The sequence below is a fragment of the Eurosta solidaginis genome, chromosome 3 (assembly GCF_040869045.1).
Source record: "Eurosta solidaginis isolate ZX-2024a chromosome 3, ASM4086904v1, whole genome shotgun sequence".
NCBI lineage: Eukaryota > Metazoa > Arthropoda > Insecta > Diptera > Tephritidae > Eurosta > Eurosta solidaginis.
Window position 1 is genome coordinate 234,767,537 of NC_090321.1, and position 21,352 is coordinate 234,788,888.

The window sequence follows — 21,352 nt, forward strand, 5'->3', positions numbered from 1 at the left end:
GGTATCAAATGAAAGGTGTTAATGAGTATTTTAAAACGGAGTAATCCTTAGTTCCATAGGTGGACGCCGTTTCGAGGTATCGACATAAAGGTGGACCAGGGGTGACCCTAGAATTTGTTTGTAGAATATAGGTATCAAAAGAAAGGTGTTAATGAGTATTTTAAAACGGAGTAATCCTTAGTTCCATAGGTGGACGCCGTTTCGAGGTATCGACATAAAGGTGGACCAGGGGTGACCCTAGAATTTGTTTGTAGAATATAGGTATCAAAAGAAAGGTGTTAATAAGTATTTTAAAACGGAGTAATCCTTAGTTCCATAGGTGGACGCCGTTTCGAGGTATCGACATAAAGGTGGACCAGGGGTGACCCTAGAATTTGTTTGTAGAATATAGGTATCAAAAGAAAGGTGTTAATGAGTATTTTAAAACGGAGTAATCCTTAGTTCGATAGGTGGACGCCGTTTCCAGGTATCGCCATAAAGGTGGACCAGGGGTGACCCTAGAATTTGTTTGTAGAATATAGGTATCAAAAGAAAGGTGTTAATGAGTATTTTAAAACGGAGTAATCCTTAGTTCCATAGGTGGACGCCGTTTCCAGGTATCGCCATAAAGGTGGACCAGGGGTGACCCTAGAATTCGTTTGTACAATGTGGGTATCAAAAGAAAGGTGTTAATAAGTATTTTAAAACGGAGTAATCCTTAGTTCCATAGGTGGACGCCGTTTCGAGGTATCGACATAAAGGTGGACCAGGGGTGACCCTAGAATTTGTTTGTAGAATATAGGTATCAAAAGAAAGGTGTTAATGAGTATTTTAAAACGGAGTAATCCTTAGTTCCATAGGTGGACGCCGTTTCCAGGTATCGCCATAAAGGTGGACCAGGGGTGACCCTAGAATTCGTTTGTACAATGTGGGTATCAAAAGAAAGGTGTGAATGAGTATTTTAAAAGGGAGTAATCCTTAGTTCCATAGCTGGACGCCGTTTCGAGATATCGCCACAAAGGTGGACCAGGGGTGACTCTAGAATGTGTTTGTACGATACGGGTATCAAATTAAAGGTATTAATGAGGGTTTTAAAAGGGAGTGGTGGTTGTTGTATAGGTGGTCGCCTTTTCGAAATATCGCCGTAAAGGTGGACCAGGGGTGACTCTATAATGCGTTTGTACGATATGGGTATCAAAAGAAAGGTATGAATGAGTATTTTAAAAGGGAGTAATCCTTAGTTCCATGGGTGGACGCCGTTTCGAGATATCGCCACAAAGGTGGACCAGGGTGACTCTAGAATTTGTTTGTACGATACGGGTATCAAATTAAAGGTATTAATGAGGGTTTTAAAAGGTAGTGGTGGTTGTTGTATAGGTGGTGGCCTTTTCGAGATATCGCCATAAAGGTGGACTAGGGATGACTCTAGAATGCGTTTGTACGATATGGATATCAAATGAAAGGTGTTAATTAGTATTTTAAGAGCGAGTAATCCTTAGTTCCATAGGTGGACGCCGTTTCGAGATATCGCCATAAAGGTGGACCAGGGGTGACCCTAGAATTTGTTTGTAGAATATAGGTATCAAAAGAAAGGTGTTAATGAGTATTTTAAAACGGAGTAATCCTTAGTTCCATAGGTGGACGCCGTTTCGAGGTATCGACATAAAGGTGGACCAGGGGTGACCCTAGAATTTGTTTGTACAATGTGGGTATCAAAAGAAAGGTGTGAATGAGTATTTTAAAAGGGAGTAATCCTTAGTTCTATAGGTGGACGGCGTTTCGAAATATCGCCATAAAAGTGGACCAAGGGTGACTCTAGAATGTGTTTGAACGATACGGGTATCAAATTAAAGGAATTAATGAGGGTTTTAAAAGGGAGTGGTGGTTGTTGTATAGGTGGTCGCCTTTTCGAGATATCGCCATAAAGGTGGACCAGGGGTGACCCTAGAATTTGTTTGTAGAATATGGGTATCAAAAGAAAGGTGTTAAAGAGTATTTTAAAAGGGAGTAATCCTTAGTTCCATAGGTGGACGCCGTTTCGAGATATCGCCATAAAGGTGGACCAGGGGTGACCCTAGAATTTGTTTGTACAATATGGGTATCAAATTAAAGGTATTAATGAGAGTTTTAAAAGGGAGTGGTCGTAGTTGTATATGTGAAGGCGTTTTCCAGATATCGACCAAAATGTGGGCCAGGGTGACCCAGAACATCATCTGTTGGATGCCGCTAATTTATTTATATATGTAATACCTGCCAAGATTTTAAAGGTTTTTTATTTCACCCTGCAGAACTTTTTCATTTTCTTCTACTTAATATGGTATTTGTCACAACCATTTTATAAAGTTTTTTCTAAAGTTATATTTCGCGTCAATAAACCAATCCAATTACCTCACCATGTTTCATCCCTTTTTTCGTATTTGGTATAGAATTATGGCATTTTTTTCATTTTTCGTAATTTTCGATATCGAAAAAGTGGGCGTGGTCATAGTCGGATTTCGTTCATTTTTCATACCAAGATAAAGTGAGTTCAAGTAAGCACGTGAACTAAGTTCATTTAAGATATGTCGATATCGAAAAAGTGGGCATGGTTATAGTCCGATATCGTTCATTTTAAATAGCGATCTGAGATGAGTGCTCAGGAACCTACATACCAAATTTCACCAAGATACCTCAAAATTTACTCAAGTTATCGTGTTAACGGACGGACAGACGGACGGACGGACGGAAATGGCTCAATAAAATTTTTTTTCGATCCTGATTATTTTGATATATGGAAGTCTATATCTATCTCGATTCCTTTATATATGTACAACCAACCGTTATCCAATCAAACTTAATATACTCTGTGAGCTCTGCTCAACTGAGTATAAAAATGGCAAAAAACACCCTTATCTGAACGATCGGTTGTATGGGATATATATTATATATAGCGCCGATCGAAATGATTTTTACAGGAAATCTATGATATTTTAGAATAAATATCACCAAGTTTAACGTTTTTATATTGGAAATTAATGGCGAAATGGCTAAAAATCTTTCTATCTGAACGATCGGTTGTATGGGATATATATTATATATAGCTCCGATCAAAGTGATTTTTTTAGAAAATCTTCTATAATATATTAAAATATATATCACTGAGTTTCACGTTTATACTTTCTAAATTAAGGGAGAAATGGCCAAAAATCTTTCTATCTGAACGATCGGTTGTATAGGATATAACTATATATAGTTCCGATCAAAGTAGTTTTTGCAGGATATTTTCTATGATACATTAGAATATATATCACCGAGTTTCACGTTTATACTTTCTAAATTGCGGCAGGAATGACCAAAATCGTCTTATCTGAACGATCGGTTGTATGGGAGATATATGTTATAGTGGCCCGATCCTACCGGATCCGACAAATGTCTAATATAATACAAAAATACATCCTTGTGCCAAATTTCATTGAGATATCTCAAAATTTGAGGAACTAGTTTGCGTTTAAACAGACAGATGGACGGACAGACGGACATGGCTATATCAACTCAGTTCGTCGCCCTGATCAATTCGGTATACTTAATGGTGAGTCTATCTTCTATATTTCTCAATGTTACTAACATCGGACCAAAGTTAATATACCATTTCATGTTCATGAAAGGTATAATAAGGGCGAATAGCTTTTATGCAAGAAATTATGAATGCATTTAATAATAAATGATATGAAATGAAAGCAAAAAGACAGACTTTGAAAAAAAATGTTCAAAAATCGATATGAATTCTAAGAGACATATAATTTGCACTTAGCGGTGTGGTGGTAGCGGGCTCCGCCTACCACGTCGAAGATCCTAGTTTCAATCCCCGAGCAACTTTAGACATTTAGAAAAATGTTTTTTCAATTAGAAAAAAGCACTCCGGTTGTATTGCTTCTATGAAAGGCTTCTCAGGGAAAATTCATCTGCCCTGCCGATGCCGTTCGGAGTTGGCATAAAACATGTTGTTCCCACCCCTCCAGTTTGTGGGAAAAGCTAAAAGGAGCGCGTCGCAAATTTTAAGAGAAGCTCGACCGTAAATCTATTCGGCGGTTATTGCGCCTTGAATTCTTGTTTTTTTTTTGTTTTATAACTTGTAATTTGTTAGACTAAAATTGATTGGGCTACAGAACTGCATACCTCGAAAAATTCCGAAAACTAATTATATAAAATTCTTCTGTCACGGGGTTAGAGGCTTAACTCCTCCGAAAGGGCTGAACCGATTCTCGTGAAATTTTGTGAGCATATTGGGTAGGTCTAAGAATCGGCCAACGTCTACCTTTTTTTCGCTACGTGCCTTGGGTCTTGAGATCAAAACTTGGACCCGGGTGCCCCTAGAATGTGTTTATACAATATGGATATCAAATGAAAGCTGTTGATGAGTGCTATAGTACAGGATAATTTTCATACAACTGGGAGGCTAGGGACTCGAGATATAGCCCAAAACGTGGACCCGGGTACCCCTAGTATGTATTTATAAAATATGGATATCAAATGAAATCTGTTGATGAGTGCTATAGTACAGGATAATTTTTATACAACTGGGAGGCTAAGGTCTCGAGACATAGCCCAAAACGTGGACCCGGGTACCCCTAAAATGTGTTTATACAATATGGATATCAAATGAAACATGTTGATGAGTGCTATAGTACAGGATAATTTTTATACCCCTGGGTGACTAGGGTCTCGAGATATAGGCCAAAAGGTGGACCCGGGTACCCCTAGAATGTGTTTATACAATATGGATAACAAATGAAAGCTGTTGATGAGTGACTTAGTAGAGGATAATTTTCATACCCCTGGGTGACTAGGGTCTGGAGATATAGGCCAATCGTGGGCCCGTAAACGCCTAGACAATGTTTTTACATTATGGGTATCAAATTGAAACTGTAGATGTATGCTTTAGTACAGAGTAAGTTTTACACCGCTGAGTGACTAGTGTCTCGAGATATAGGCCAAAACATAACCCGGATACCCCTAGAATGTGTGTGTATTATGGATATCAAATGAAAGCTGTTGCTGAGATCTCTAAAGTTCATTGTGATATTCGATTTAGTCGCATCAACCTGGAAAAACTGACAAATATGCATGCGAAGCCGAAATAAAGACAAGAATTAATAATATCCATATACCTATTTACATACGTCCTACTCGATTTGCCTGAAATTTCGTATATAAATTTGCCTATATTAGTATTTACGATCCTTTTTTCCGGGAAGTATGCCAGAGACGGACTGGGACTGGGATTAGGACTAGGACTGGGACTGAGACTGAGACTCGGAGTGGGACTGGGACTGATACTCTGAATGGGACTGGAACAAAATACATATACAATACCACTCTCTGGGACTGGCAATATGAGTTGAAGAAGAAGGAAAAAAACTTGAGAGAAGTAAAAAGAGAGAAGGAGACTTAGAAAGAGATAGAATGAGACGAAGAGGGAAATGAAGCGAAAAAGACGTAGGGAGGAGTGAATAAAAAGATTAGAAAAAAGTGTAGAATGGTAGGGCAGAGTTAGACGGAAAAAGCTTATTGAAATGTACATAGGCCAAATTTAGGGCAGAACAACGTCTGCAGGGTCTGCTAGATTTATATAAAAAGTTCGAAAATTTTATAAAATATTCTTGTATTTTCGAATTTTTTCTAAAACCTATTCAAGATAGATTTGCCTAGTTTCGGTTACGAAATGCCTGGAAGTTTTTTTGTAAATTATCAAAAAAAAATTGAGTGTAATGCATAAAAATTGCCACTGCTAATTTTCTATTCGTAACTGTAAGTATATTTTGTTTTTCAAATATATAGCAAAAGAAATAGGAGAGACTATAAAAGTTATATAATATCCATTAATTTCGTTGCTTGTGTTCAACTTTATTTGTTGATATTAATATATTAGTTAATCCATATATCATAAATAAGCAGATTTCCATAATTATTTTGGTTTTTAACTGAATGCCACTAATTTGATAATTCATAGCAATTTTCATATTAAGTTTAACATGTAAATTGTTTCCAACAATAGCTTAATGTGAAAATAATTAAATATATTGTCGAAGTTTTACTTCCTCGCCACGAGCTATTAGTCGTATCCCAATAAACAGTACATAAAATATTCGAAAGGTTTTTAAAAAAGATCTTCACTGTCCATTGTATTTTAACATGCATTCAATTAAAAGTAAAAATAAAATACTATCTTAAATTATTTAAAAATTTTTTTTCAGAAATAAGAAATTGTTGAAATATTTTTCTTAATCAATTTGGTAATTTTTCCTCACATTTCCTTCATTCTATGTAATTTTTTGTTCGTTAGAAAAAATTCGTTGTAGGTATGTACTTGTAAATTTGCACGCTTGTTTTGTTGTTGTTGCTGTAGCGGTAAGATCACTCCGTAAAGGTTCCGGGTAGTGGTATCGATGTTGATGGTCCTTTGTCGGATATAGATGAGGCACGTTCTAGTTACAAGCACTATTAAGGTACTAGCCCGACCGTAGCGGAACGATTTATTATGACTACATTGAACGCTCTTAGCCATTATCACCTCCCATCCAAGCCCCTAGTTCCATAAGAAACTAGAAGTCGCCAAAGCCTCGCCTGCTAAATACGTATACAAAACACTTTCATATTTGTAACACGATTCACCTCGCGTAGGTGAGATTGACAATTGGATTGCGGAAGCTTTGACTAGTGCTTATCAACCTCTTGCATCTTTTTTCATTTTCTTTAATAGTTTTTTATTCAAAACAAATACCATGATTGCGGATGTATGATGCGTGATTTCATATATTGAACGATTAATTGATAAAATGTGCATGGGTTAAAAAAGCAATATGTGCAATAAGTACTGGTCATGTTTGTACTACCAGTCGTTATAATTAAAGAAAATGTTTTACTGGGTTTATTGAAGAATGACTCAGGCAGGTATTTTGCATTTCTACCCTGAAAGAAAAAGACTGGTAAAATCAACCGAAATACGGTTGACCCGAATACGGTTCAACCGAAATTTCTGTCAGTTTTTATCCATCGCAACAAATGTTAAGTCAACTGCGCACAAATCGTTGATTCCTAATTGACCGTTTCAGTAGTCAAATAAACAAAACAGGTTGTAAATAAATGTAATGCGCAATAACCTCCGAAGAGATTTTAGGTCGAGCTTCTCTTCCAATTTGCGTCGTGCTCCTCTTGATTTTCCCTACAAATTGGCCGGACGGGAGTTACATATTTTATGCCGACTCCGAACGGCATCTGCAAGGCAGGTGAGTTTTCACTGAGAGCTTTTCATGGCAGGAGTATAATCGGAGCGCTTGCCAAACACTGCCGAGGGGCGACCCCGCTTAGAAAAATTTTCTTCTAATTGAAAAACCTTATTTCTAAAATTTTGATGTTGCTTTACCCGTGGTGCGAACCCAGGGCATACGGTGTGGCAGGCGGAGCACGCTGCCATCACACCACGGTAGCACTTACTAACGGAACGTCAATTGGGCTTACATCAAATATGCTGGCACACATTAAACATTATACACTTTATTATTTTGTTTTATTAAACGCACTTTCACCAAATTTTATATTTCATAATTTATTTAATTTATAGTTTTGAACTTAGCTTTGCAAATAGAAATGAAAATAGTTGTCACAAAACTGATTCTCAATTCTTTCAGTTGCAGCTCAGCCCATTCTCAATTTCTTCTCTCGCCTGTAGTTGCCACACTTGATTGTTTCGAACAAAACTTGTAGTATAAATGTTTGACGTAACATTTTAAAAATAGAACTTGTAAGTTATAGAAAAGTAAAGAATCAAATCGCAGGAAGGTAATTCACCACTGGAGTAACTTTACATGTAATTCGGCAAGTTTAGTTTTCGTAACACTTTAAGTTGAAACGCTTCCAAAACAACTCAAACGTTTATTTTGTCGGAGACATCAACATTAAAAAAGGATGTTTTTTTTTGTTATCTTATTAGATTCGTTTGAGTGAGTGAAAATCCATAAAAACTTGAACAAAATGTTACTAACTTTGGAAAAATCCTGTTCGTTCAAGCAAAACTTTTGCACCAAGAGGGCGCAATTTTGCATTTCGCTTGGACGAGAAGTTGCAAAATTGTACCCGATAGATAGGTGTCCCGGTATCTCATAATTTTTTGCACAGTAAATTAAAAAAACGGGTTTTTCGTTTTATATTGATAACTGAAAAACTAGTTTTTTGTTATTTCCCATTTTAAGTGTTTTTTCGATTTGATGGTTTTCTTATTTTGGTGTTTCCTTTAACAAATGGCACCATCGTCATAAGTACAAAGTAGAGAGCGCAGTGAGCGTAAAATTCTCTTTGAAATTTGCTCATGTATTGACAGTTGATCGCCGTTAAAATGTCCTGTAAGATCAGTTGTGTTAACAGAAAAATCAGTGAGATTGATTAGGAATCTGTCAATTTTACAAAATTTTGTTAACTTAAGAGCGACAATTTCTCTTCTGTTGAAATGACTAAACTAATTTGTTCGCTTGACAAAGAACTCGGTCGAATTAACCATAATTCGATCAATTTCACCGAATCTCCGTTAAGTCAAGAAAAACAGAAACGATTTGTTGATTTTACTAGCACCATTTCTTTCAGTGTAACAAATCACTAAATTAAATTGCAGGGCGTTTAATTTATCCACTTAATTATTGTTATTTGACGCTGTTGACATTCAATTTGATTTCAGCTTCAGGGTTCTTCTATTAATTTATGTGTATATATTTCATTATGGGTGGCTAAAGAGCATTCATTTCCTTTTATGGTTAATCGTTGTTTTGTCTCAAACCTGTTGTGCCTAATTTTCGAGCATTAAAAGACAACGATGTACCTTTTCATTGAAATTTGTGACATGAGCTTAGGAAATGTTAATACTTTAGCGAATACCTATACGACACTGCCTTATTTTGTCTTGAAATCTAATCTAGAAAAACTGGCGAAATTTTATCGGAACATCAAAATACAAAAACAATTTCTACCATGAGAAAGCGAGACCACTATTCCCCAAAATTAGTGAGTTTGACATGTTCTTGTTTATGTTTTAACTTTTATTTTTACATTAACAAATTTAACAATAACAAGTAAGGAAGGCTAAGTTCGGATGTAACCGAACATTACATACTCAGCTGAGAGCTTTGGAGACAAAATAAGGGAAAACCACCATTTAGCAAAATGAACCTAGGGAAACCCTGGAATGTGTTTGTATGACATAAGTTTCAAATGGAAGGTATTAAAGAATATTTTAAAAGGGAGTGGGCCATAGTTCTATAGGTGGACGCCATTTCGGGATATCGCCATAAAGGTGGAACAGGGGTGGCTCTATAATTTGCTCTTATGATATGGGAATCAAATGAAAGGCATTAATGAGTATTTTAAAAGGTAGTGGGCCTTAGTTCTGTAGGTCGACGCCTTTTCCAGATATCGCCATAAAGGTGGACCAGGAGTGACTCTAGAATGTGTTTTGTACGATATGGGTATCAAATTAAAGGTATTAATGAGGGTTTTAAAAGGGAGTGACCATTAGTTGTACATGTGAAGGCGTTTTCGAGATATCGACCAAAATGTGGACCAGGGTGACGCAGAACATCATCTCTCGAGTATCGCTAATTTACTTATATATGTAATACCACGAACAGTATTCCTGCCAAGATCCCAAGGGCTTTTGATTTCGCCCTGCAGAACTTTTTCATTTTCTTCTACTTAATACAGTAGGTGTCACACCCATTTTACCAAGTTTTTTCTAAAGTTATTTTTTGCGTCAATAGACCAATCGAATTACAAAGTTTCATCCCTTTTTTCATATTTGGTATAGAATTATAGCATTTTTTTCATTTTTCGTAATTTTCGATATCGAAAAAGTGGGCGTGATCATAGTCGGATTTAGGTCATTTTTTATGCCAAGACAAAGTGAGTTCAGATAAGTACGTGAACGAAGTTTAGTAAAGATATGTCGATTTGTGCTAAAGTTATCGTGTTAAGGGCCGAGAGGAAGGACAGACGGATGACTGTGTATAAAAACTGGGCATGGCTTCGACCGATTTCGCCCATTTTCACAGGAAACAATTATCATTATAGAATCTATGCACCTACCAAATTTCACAAGGATTGGTTAATTTTTGTTCGCTTTTGGCATTAAACGTATTCTAGACAAATTAAATGGAAAAGGGCGGAGCCACGCCCATTTTGAAATTTTCTTTTATTTTTGTATTTTGTTGCACCATATAATTACTGGAGTTGAATGTTGATATAATTTACTTATATACTGTAAAGATAATCAATTTTTTGTTAAAATTTGACTTTTAAAAAATATTTTTTTTAAAAGTGGGCGTGTTCTTCGTCTGATCTAGCTGATTTTTATTTAGCACATATATAGTAATAGTAGTAATGTTCCTGCCAAATTTCATCATGGTATCTTCCACGACTGCCAAATTACGGCTTGCAAAACTGTCAAATTACCCATTGTCCAAAAATTTACTAGTTTTCTATTCTACGTCATAAGGTCAACCCACCTACCAAGTTTCATTGCTCTATCCGTCTTTGGTAATGAATTATCGCACATTTCGGATTTTTCGAAATTTTCGATATCGAAAAAGTGGGCGTGGTTATAGTCCGATTTCGTTCATTTTAAATAGCGATCTGAGATGAGTGCCCAGGAACCTACGCACCAAATTTCATCAGGATACCTCAAAATTTACTACAGTTATCGTGTTTACGGACGGACGGACGGACGGACATGACTAAATAAATTTCTTTTTTCGCCCAGATCATTTTGATATATAGAAGTCTATATCTATCTCAATTAGTTTATGCCGTTACGGATTGCCGTTATGCGAACAAAGTTAATATACTCTGTGAGCTCTGCTCAGCTGAATATAAAAACAATGCAAGTAACACGGGAAAATTATTTCGGTCTCTGATGGTTTACTTTTTTCACAAGAAAGTTGATTTTAGTTGTGTTTTTATGCACAAAATTTTGAAACTAAGAACAAAATTTTCATCTGTCAGAAAAAATAAAGAAAAGATGGCCGAAAAAAACCTATCGAAATACAAACTGGCTCGTTTGTTTTTAATGAACTGGGTTGTATTTTTCTTGTATTTCGTTAGTTTTTTGGAATGTAGTTTACACACTTACTCCAGTACTGAAACCGTATTAGGAGGGAGGGCGACAAAAAATATAAGAGAAAATACAAGAAGAATACAGAGCGAATAAAGTAGTGTCATATATGTAGGTACAAAATTTTTTAGAAAATTTTACGAAAATACGGAAATGGTTATTTAGAGTTTTCTAAATTATGTGATGTATATACCACTGTAGTATAATCGATTTTAATCTACAACGTACAAGTTATAGGTCACTCAAAATTTGCATTGATTTTATTTTATTTAATTTAAAGTTTTATTCAATATGTGACCTTGGGACATTTTTTTTTTTTTTGTTTGCGGGTTGGGATGGAAAATTTCTAATGCTACTTAACCGCTTTCGCATAGCTTCAGGGTGACATTCCATATGTTTTTCGCTATTTTTAAAGAGGAGTAACTCCTGCGTCCAGGTCCAGGTCCAAGTTTTTTGCTCTGATTTACGCAGTTTCGGATTTGTTGCCTATCCTGAGCAGCATCCGCCTTCTCCTGCTTTATTTTTCATAACCTCTCTTCTAGCGCTAATGGGTTGATGGGGGTTGTTGTGTTAATTACTTGTATGGCTTGTTCTGATGTAGTACGGTAAGCGGAGGATACTCTCAGAGATGGTGTTCACTGTACAACAGTAGCAAGCTTACAACGATTCCTCTTACGATATGTGTTTTTTCACAGTTTGAAGCCGTTAAGTAACTTGAATAGGTTGATGTCAATCAGCAGCTACCGATCTTTTCCTGTTGGTCGTCCGCTGTCTGCCATCAGCCTGCTTAGCAACGATACCTGTTTAGATCCGTTCTCAATCGATTGCTAAATTTGCATCTAATATGTTAGTATGTTAGTTCAGGGTCTAGGCTTGCTCCTAAATAGTTGACTACCTTCTTTGATATTATATTTCCGAAGTAGGCTTCGTTATACATACTACCACAACTTTTGGGCGCATTTTTTCAAATGTTTTAGTGTACTATTAGCGTTTGTTTGTTTAATGGTGTTTTCAATTTATACTTATTATTTAAGAATTCATGAGAAACATAATAATTGAATATTAAATTATTATAAGCCGGTGTTAAGCTCTTGAATTCTTAAATAATAAGTACTATTAGCAATATAAAACATCCATTGCAAAATAATTTGCTAAAAGTCAGTAAGAATTGTGAAGGACCTATAACTTTGTCGGTACAATATAAAGAACAATCTATAACGTGTTCTTTATAACTCTAAAGGCTTCATTCTCTATTGCGAACGATAGCTCAGACGAACGATTCACCTCCATATGATTTCGTCTAGCAACAGTATTCTTTATCTTTTTCCTTCGGCCCTTACGTTTTTTACTTTATGTCAAACGGGAAGGCGAAATCAACTGTCAAATGAGATGTTGCAATCATTTAACATAGTGCAAATACCAGATAATTTTCACACATATAGTATAATATAATGTTGTGTAAAAATTCTCTGCAAATACACTATCGATTCGTCTCTGAGGCGACACGAATGTTCGTTTCGTAAGCCCGAAAATAGATTGTAAGGCCCTAAAATTGATTGCAATACAAAACTGTATACTTCAAAAAATTCTGAAACCTCCAACTAAAAAAAAATAATGAAAAAAATTTGATGTTAAACGGTGTTATTGAAAACAATACTTACATTAACTAATAATAATAATACTAAAAGCTATAAAATAACTAAGTAGGTCCTAGGTACTAGTCATCACACTCCTTATCAATATAGGGCGCTGATAAGACAATTAAATAAAAGCATTGGACGGTTCAAATTGCTATTGATAGTCATAAGTAAGACCAACTGAACTTTAATAAGGTTATGCTACGCCTCACATTTTTATTAGTTTCACGCGCCCAACGCTTTTATTTAATTGTGATGACTTTATTATTATTTTCTAGCTTTTTAGTATTATTATTACTTCATGTAAGTATTGTTTTCAATAAAACGGTTTAACTAAATTTTTTTTTTAAATTATTTTATTTTCAAGTTTTTAGTCTTCATTTAGTTGCCCAGTATTTCTCATTCTATTTAGTTCATTTAGTGACTCATTATTACAAGGACTCTTTCCTGACAATTTGTTTCGGTCTAAGTCCTCAACACATAATCCTTCCAAAGACTTTACTCGACTCAGCGCCATGTATGCTTGTCCCCCTCGAACTCCAAAGTATTTTGATGTCACATCTATCGAACTGTACGAAATATTTGTTCCAAATATGAGCCAAATCGGACCACAATTACGATTTTTTTTAATATATCGATCCTTGCGCCACCTAGCGGCCATTTTTTAACAGGTCGCTGTCTATTCATGTATGTACTATGAGTTCCAAATTGGACCACAAATAAGATTTTTGAAGTATTTCGATCCATGCGCCACCTATCGGAGTTTTTTTCTTATTATGGCATCATTCTGAATCCAAGTTTCAAGCTTGTAGCTTATCGGTAAGTTACTTAAATTTCAATTACAAAATTCTGTTCGATACACAGAGTCAATCTAAATAAAACCGTTTAAAAATCGAAATATTTAAAAATTTGCTTCGAAAATGTTTCTAAGTTTGGCTTGCATAGTTTTCAATTACAACTTTCAGCAAATATCAAAAGTTTCGACCATCAAGCCTACATGTTTTGCTATGTGATTCTATTTACTACTTTCTGATTTATATTTTTATACTCGTTTACAATACATAAAGATTTATGTTTACTTAAAAAATTAAAGAACTAAATTTAATAACTTTTTCACATTTCTTAATATTCTTTTTGTGTCAACAAAAAATCAACACAAAATAAAATTCAGTTATTTAGGCCATCATTTAATTTCGTTGTTCTGTTGCATACCACATTTTCTGTTTTGGCAATTCTTTTTTCGCGGCTTCACTTATTTTACTGCCAGAGCAAAAATATTTAAGTTTTTTCTTTATTTATATAATTTTTTTAAGCTACATAATTTTCTAATTTTATGTCTTTACTCCTCATATTTAGCGCAGTTGGTGCTACGAAATTAAAATAATGATGTAAAAACCCAATATTACACAAATATGAAAAAAAGCTTTTATGCGAATGAACAAAATTATGATATAAAACCCAACATGTTTCAAAGTAAACCAAAATTGCAAAAACAACAAATTACAAAAACAACTATAACAAAATTTTTACATAATTTTGCGCACATTACTGAGTATTGAGTTTATGGTGGCACAAAACCGCCAGTGGCATGCAACAACCAACAGCTGCAGTGGTTACTTGGCCAAAAGGGTGAATTTTCTGTTTGCTGTCCATTTTTGCGCTGCTGTCCTACATTTTTGCGCTGTTATCCTTTTTTTGTTATATTTAATGTGCACTTTCTTTAAATTTGTGTAATTCTTTTAGGCATTTTTGTGTTTTTATTTTGAGCAAATTTAAATTTTTTCATTTATTTTTTATAGAAAGCACATGAACTCTTTATCCTAATTAGGCAGCAAATTTTACAAGGTTTGCGGCGAGAAAGCCAAAAATAAATATTTATATTAAATTGACGAGAATTTTTAGAATGAACGAAGTTGGAGATTTTGTTTAAACCACAAAGTGAATAACTTTGTATAGAGCGTAGTGTAAAAAAATACATTCTAATGGAATTAGGACTAAAAGGACAGTAGCTGCAAATTAAATAGCTAAAAAGGTGCTGTACTCTTTAAGTTGCATAGCAAAGGACAACACTGTACTTCCCGAAGGTATAACGCTGACTAATCAATTACTTCAAAACAATTAGTCACCTCTTCCCCAAATTTCACCAGAGAGCACTTATAAAGGTTTTAATTACTCTGACAAAACCCCAATCAGAGTACTGCTTAAGGTCAAACTTCAACTATCTAAAGACAATTTTTCTGATGATTCTTGATAAGAGAAGTTAAATAGGTAGCGTCTCAGACTTACAACCTATTAGTCTTTAATGTACGATCCAATCCAGCAATACCTAAGGCAGTAATTTTACTTGACCTGGTAGTGATGAATCTGCGACTGAGAACTGTCGGGTACCGCTTTACCTAAATTTCACCTGGCGAGCTTTGTAATAACAGTCCAATAACTACCTACCTATTGCAGACGAAGAAAGCATACTGTCTTATGAGGTCCGTATTGCTCTAACAGAACTTCTATTGGAATTATGTTTTATTTTTAACTTCAGTCATAGACTTAAATCCGAAATAACAAATATAAATGCCACAGAATTCACCCATTTTACCCCTAACTAGAGTCAGACTCTATTGAAACCCCAAGTATCTTAAGATTGCTTCTAGATACTCCCAAGGACAACATTTAGTTGGATGTATCGCTTAGAGAGCGTAAAGTGTTACATCTCTTAAGCATACACGATATATATACCCTTTGGGAGAGCGCGATGTGATCCGAAATGGTCAAAATAGCAATTTACCTGACTAAGTGAAGAAGTTCGATCAAAAAATTTCACACAGAGCCGACCACATTTTTTCCAGACTACTGCTTGGCAAAGGCTATAACTAAAGACCCATTGCATTGCTCTAACAAAACCTCAACCATGATACTATTATAGGTTGAATTCCTACTATCAATACTAAATTCTGACGTAGAAAAAAACTTGTGCTGTTCTCTACAAGGGCCAAAATCCAAATACTGCCGAGAAAAAGTACGTAGAAATTCTTTTTGTTGCGTTAATGGATTGAAGAAAGCACAGAGTTTTTTACGGTGTTCTCGAAGTATGCGTAAAAATGATGGGCCGGCATAGGGTTACGCACCAGTAACACTTAGGGGTGCGCACTATGGACAGGCCTCATTCTCTGATTTTAAAATAAAATCCATATTACCATTTAAAACTGCAACGAAACCTCTATCTATATTTTTGTCTCCCATAGTCGTACTTGAAGTCCTCTAACTAGCCTAGCTAATATGAAGGCTATATAAAACTCAAAGGGTTGAACGTGTTAATTTTGGTATCGTAATTTGTAATTTTTTTGCATATAAGCGTATGAAAAATATCGAACCAGTGCTCGGAAAGCTCCAAAACACTGCCTGGGTTTGGATATATTCAGTAATTCTCAATCGAAAAAGAAGTTAAAATTAAAAGCTCCCGGTTGTCAGGATTTTTGTAAAATATGCAGGTCATTGAGGTCAGCGTTAACGCGTCGGACGAAAGTTACAGAACAACTGATTTAAAGGTCCAGCCAATGTAAAAACCTACACGAAGAACTTCTGCTTCTTCCTCTTTTTAACCTTTTTAATACTCTTTGTCCTTCTTTTTATTATCCGTATCATCATCTACCACATTGTCTTATTTATCTGCCAATTCCTTCTACTCCCACTTTCCTTTTCGAAGACTTTCTCGATCTCTATTGAAAATAATTTTCAAACAGTTGCGGAGACCTAGCTTTCTCCTATTAGAGGAGTGATAACACCCACACCATTTTTCAATACTTCTGTAGCCAGTGTTTTATTCTAAGCCCAAACCAACTAATCGTGAGAGTTTACATAGGACCGATGGACGTCTTTGCACACCGATTAAGGATAGTGAGATACCTACCTCATAGAATATATCAGCCATATGTATACCTATCGTAAAAGGCGACCAAACTACCTAAGTGATTCAAGGGGTTGGAACTCAATTGTCAACATCACCTACCCGTGGCGAATCCTGTTTCTATAGCAGGCACGGCCCTGGCGATCCCAAGTTCCTCATAGAACTCGGGTTGGGGACGGTATGGCCCAGAAGTTTCAATGTGGTTATACAAGGAGTTTGTGAGATGGTCGGGCTTGTACTTTAATGGTGCTTATAACCGCAACTTAGCGGATCTCTATTCTGCAAAGGACCCATAATATCGAAAACTACTTGCTTACTTTACTTATTTGGCGCTTAACCGTTTAAACGGTTATGACCGTCCAACAATATCGAAAACACTGCTCCAAAACCCTCGGGGAGTGTCTTTATCACTAATCACTAATCACAGCAACAACATTTACAACAGCGAGCTATATTCTCAGAACATTTGTTTATGTTATTGACCTGGTCCAAGCAGTTATAGCTATGTTAAAAAATAAATAAATGTAAGGCGCGATAACCTCCGAAGAGATCTAAGGCGGAGCTTCTCTTCCAATTTGCGTCGTGCTCCTCTTGATTTTCCCTACAAATTGGCCGGACGGGACCTACATGATTTTATGCCGACTCCGAACGGCATCTGCAAGGCAGATGAGTTTTCACTGAGAGCTTTTTATGGCAGAAATACACCCGGAGCGCTTGCCAAACGCTGCCGAGGGGCGACCCCGCTTAGAAAAATTTTCTTCTAATTGAAAAACCTTATTTCTAAAATTTTTGATATTGCTTTGCCCGGGGTTTGAACCCAGGGCATCCGGTGTGGTAGGCGGAGCACGCTACCATCACACCACGGTGGCCGCCTTATAGCTATGTTACTATATCCATAAATAGGTGCAAATTGAGTGGATTTAAAAGCTGTTTTGGAATTCTGTGGAAAGGAAACACATCCCTCCTTAAGGAGCTTTGTAAATTTTGAAAACCGGTTTTCATAAATTTACAAAGTAATTTATATTTGCAAAAAATTTAAGTTTTCAAAACCACATTTTGCTCACAGCTCAAAATTCAACACTCTTTGGGCATCATATGTATTCCGCCTAAATGTATGCTTAAAATCCCTATCAGCGCACACATCCAAGCTTGTGCAAGCAAGATAGAATGGTCCCGCGTCATATCATATTACAGCTATTGACACAATTTCTATTGTAATAACATGCCAGTGCGGACATAAAATATTATTAAAACAACTAAAGTGGCTAAAAAAGAGCGCGGAAAAAATAACTCAAATCCTTATGCAAGCACACACATCCACAAGTAGACACTTCAACACGCATGCGCAAAATGAATATCGCATTCACCAACCAACTGACAGCATTTACAAACCAATATTTCACTTGTTGGCAGCAGTGAGCATTTACTGGCTCATCACTCGTAACACACACAAACATACATATTTAAGCGAAAAATAATCCAACGCATGTACATACATATATAAATACGAATGAATACGATAAAACAATGCTAAATGCAGCGTATAAACGCGTTTTCAATTTCCAAAAACATGACAACAAAAAACATAAAAATCAACACAAAAATAACATTAGAGTGCAAGCCGGTACATGTGAAGGGAGCGGGGGATGATGAGTGAGCGAGTAGGTTGGTGTAAGTTTACAAGAGGAAGTGAGCCAAAAACTATGAAAATTTCATAGGATTTTCAAGTGTATGCTTTTTTTTACAACAACACTTATTCATGAGTTGCTTGCTCGTTATTCAAAATATGTGCATAGTGTTGAAATGTGCTTAAATATTGCGCGCTTATATATGTATGTACATACATATGTAAGTTTGTATATAATATTACAATTTTAAAGCTTTCGAAACATATTCGCGTTTCAACAGCATTTTTAAAAGCCTACGCATTTGGCAAAACTGCGGCAAATACGCTATTGGGTACTACGCTGCTAGATATTTGAATGTGCCATATTTCAACATGTACATTAGGGTGCTTCTTATAAATCAAATAAGGGGTTTTTTCCAGTCTCACCACTTCAGATGACAGTGCCGAGGTCAAAATTATCACACATAAGTTCTGGTCTCGATATGGAACGCTTTTGAGCTGCCTAGCATTGACTTAAGCTCACATTTCAATTTACTGAGATTCATAAAACAATCTGAGCTTGGCTCCCTGTAGAATACGCCTCACCGTTTCCAACTTGGATCAAAATGTATATGTGTTATTTTTGTGCAAGGTACTACCATATAAAGGGGTGTAGCTGAAGAAATGCTGCCTGAAGTTTTATAACAAAAACATTCATATTTTAGTGCTAGTCAATACCCATTTGGAGTTGCTGACAAGAGTGGTCAATCAAACTTCAATCCCGTTTATGGCCTGCAAATAGTTGGGGTTTGTGATTCTTTGTACCATCAGTCTTTCCATTTTTTATTTCGCCCTGATTGCTCAGCACCCGATAAATCGTAGACGTTCCAATCCGTATGGAAGAAATCAAAGGAGACGGGAGTTGCTTATGATCCATCAAGCAGTAAAGGCGTGGACAGAAGCATGGCACTGCAAAATTTATAAGATCACATGCAAATCCTATGATATTAGACTCAGAAGGTGGCTGCTATATCTGAAGAGAGAAGACAATGAGCATACTAACTGAATGCTGCCTTCTGGTGTCACATGCGTATAAGTTAGGCCGCGTCGTCAGATGTTTGAAGTGCAAGCTGCAAGAAGAAACGGTTGAGAACGTTCTGTGTTCGTGTTTTGCGTTCGCCAGGTTAATGCTCCAGCTATTATGGGCGGAACAGTTGCTATATCCCAAGGCAGCAATTACGCTAAATCCTAGAACCGCCCTAATGTACATATAGATACGCATGTATTAGACCGAACTGTTTGAAAAAAATTTCGTCAAGGTCTCACAAACCTCCAAACCAAACAGTAGAAACCCTGGAAGAGAATAGCTTAAGCTGCAATCGTGTTAACTTTTATATTGGAAGTCAAGAAGCAATTAAGGCAAAAATCTCACATAGCACAGCATCTAAATGAGTGTTAGTGTGTAAGCACTCTCTGGAGAGAATCGGGGCAGGGAGAAGCATACATCTATATCGGGTCTCAGGGCATATGAGAATAGATGGGAACGAAAAAGCGGATGAACTAGCTAAAAGGGGCGCATCCCTTGAAGCTTGCTCCGTAGACGTTACAATTAGACTGGGCGAGATTAAGCGCAGGCAAGAGGTGGACAAGATCGACCAAGCGCGAAAGGCGTGGGTTCAAGCGCGGGGCTGTAAAGTGTCGAAGATTATGTTTAGGTCATACAACCTTAAACTAACAAAGTTGCTCCAATCATTAGAAAGAGAGGACTGTAGACTCATGACGGGTATTCTGACTGGACACTGCCATCTGGCGTCACATGCCTTTAAATTAGGTTTGGTTAGTGATAGGGGATATAGGAAATGCGGGTTGGAGGAGGAAACTCCAGCTATTAGGAGTGGTACAGCTGTCACATCTAGCAGCAACAAGTGGGTTAATTTCTAGGAAGCTTCTAGTATTTGCCAAGAGGACCGAGGTATTTTATAACATAGGTCTTGGTTTTTGATAGGGGTTTTCAGTTTGTTCGTTAAAACAAACTTCTGGTAACACTACGGACTCATTCAGTCTATGTGAAGTACTCATGGACCGGCCAGTTCAACCTAACCTAACATCATAAACGTCCCCCTCCCCTTTAAACTTTTATAAAAAAAATATTTATTTTACAAAATATTCACAGTTATCGAGTCCTTCAGGTAAAACATTACTTAACTAGAGATGGTGAAAACTGCCTTAAATTGGGGATTCACAAACTCCCTTTTATCCTGTGTTGATAAATTTGGCTTTTGAATCAGCATGGCATACATACCTTGGCATTTTATATCAGTAAGATCTGCGCTGTATCCACCAACTCATTCGTACGTTCATGCCTTGCCTTTGCATGTTTGCAACTAATTCCCAATTGTTCCACTCGGCTATATCGATGGATGGAAGTGGGTTACTCAGCACGTCCCACATCTTATTGATTATGAAGCTAAAAAGCTCCCTTTATACTGATATCCGTCTTTCGATGTGCAACTGTCTGGAAAGATTTTCTATGATACGTCAGCGCTAGAGTTTACGACTGCTTTGCCACGAAATTCGATTTCTGGAAACTGCCGAAGTAACCACGTTATCCCTATTTCCCCTATTCGAAAAAAGATGCAGAATAAATGATACCTCCCTTTGACTTGTTGACTTTTATCTTTTCCTTTTCCTCTTCTTCTGACCTATAGCTAGCGTAGCAGTTGCTTTCTCGTTATTAAAAATACTTTGTTTTACTACTTTACATTCATATATCTTGTCCACGCAACTAGCCCTACGAGGAAGTGGTTGTCTCGCTATTGGCATCCCTCTCTCTTTTAACTTTAGATCCACTGGCTTTCAGCCAATCATTACCTCAAAATTGGGGTAATAAATTAAATTAATCAATCTGTGACAGTAGGTTGCTCCATTGGTTCACGGATGGGGCAATATTGGAAGAGAAGTTTGGAGGAATGGTTTTATCTTAGGTACTCGTATCTTGACTACGGTGTCATATGTTAAGGCGAAAGTTGCCATTACTAAAAATGAAGTAGTTGAAACGTTTCCCAGTGCTACTACTATGAGATAGTTCAACATTTACT